Below are 1,713 nucleotides of genomic sequence, written 5' to 3'. Positions count from 1 at the left end.
GTTTGTTCTTTCAGAGTTTGTGTCTGAGTCAGTCTGAGAGCAGAGAGATGTCGACCAAAGACTGTATTTTAACAGAAATACGAATCCATCCATATATATACACACTTACAGGAACTTTATGGAGACACAAAGCAGCCTGGATTGAACTTTTCTTTTTTTTTTTTTTTTCCATTTTCATCATCCAATAATTAAATTGGTCCTCTGATGGATCCAATCAATCATTCAGATTTGATTAAACTATTCTGTCTGTTCTCATCACATTTCATGGCTGTTAGTTTCATTTATGGGGATACTAAAGCTGAAAATGGTTCACAAAACACAAAACTCTTAAAATTCAGACTTTCTGCAGCCAGTTCTTTGTTCATATGAACTTACTGATGTTAGCTGCTGCAGGAGTTAATGATGTTTGTGTCAGAAGTCACACGGTTCAAATGTTGCTGTGACGTTCCTGCTGGCTTTTCTGTTCTCTGCTATGTTCTCTGTTCTCTGCTGCTTTTACACAAACACAGGTTCTTCATGTTCCACTTTCTACACACTTCTGCTGTTCATCAGCTTAAACCTGGACCAGCAGACCATCAGTGGTTTTAGTTTGTATTTTGCATGTTCCATGTGACTGAGGTTGCTTTGTGTGTTTGTTCTGTGTCATTTGGCATCTGTTTGTGGTTGTAATTTGTCACTATATGATGGTTTGGTGCCTCTTTGTATGTCTTTATGTTGTAATTTTGTGGATTTATTTGTGATTCTGGAATACTGTGTATTTTTCAGACCTCACTTGACTCCACACACTTCATTGAAAATATCACAGAGAAGAAAACACATTAAAACTGCTCACAGTTTGCAGACTTACTGCACATATTTTAACACTAAAGCTGCATATGGAGTGCATTAAACCTGAATTGAATTCTAATTATAATATACAAGTATTTATTTATAGTTAAACCTGAACCTGCTCAGGTACTTCACATGTGGAGGAGCCTGGATGACCTGGATTCTCCGTGTGAAGCCGGCGGCAGCTCAGAAACTGGAACATCACATTTGCATTTTAAACGTTTAGGGAGAAAATGTGAGGCAGTTACTCAGAGTGAGCAGAGTTTGAGGAGACGCCTGCAGCAGGAATTACTCAAGCAGCATCACTGTGAGGAAAATAACTACACAGCAAACACACAATCACAAACACTGAAATACATGAACAGCTGATCTGTGATTGGACAAAACTCCACTGACCTGTGACGGTGTGCCACTACAGAGACACGCAAAGAGGCACAACGACGCAAGAATATTACAAGAATGTTACTATAAAAATCATCTGAGGACTGAATAACATCTGGGAAATGTTCTCTGAAGGTTCATCTATTGTTCTCAATGACCATATTCTAACAGCGCTCTCCTAATGTGCTCTAAACGCTGAAATGTTCTGCCCTAGTTTAACTTCAGAGAAACATTATTAGAAGTGATTAATTACCTTAGAACATTCTGTGAACATGAGGTTAAACCTCGTTAGAACCTGCAGGTGATGTTGTGGAACGTTCTCTGGCAGCAGGTGGATCACACACCAACAGGCTGCAGACACACAGGTGTGTTTACCTACATTCACCCTCTGCTGTCTTTTCTGTACACTGGAAAAACATTTTGAAACTATTTAACTGTAGTTTTTAAACTAGTTACTGTTATCTTACAGGTTGTCCCTGTTTGTTTAAAATACAGATTAAAACC

This window comes from Amphiprion ocellaris, chromosome 9, assembly GCF_022539595.1.
Source record: "Amphiprion ocellaris isolate individual 3 ecotype Okinawa chromosome 9, ASM2253959v1, whole genome shotgun sequence".
Taxonomy (NCBI): domain Eukaryota; kingdom Metazoa; phylum Chordata; class Actinopteri; family Pomacentridae; genus Amphiprion; species Amphiprion ocellaris.
Note: the sequence above shows the minus strand (reverse complement) of the source record.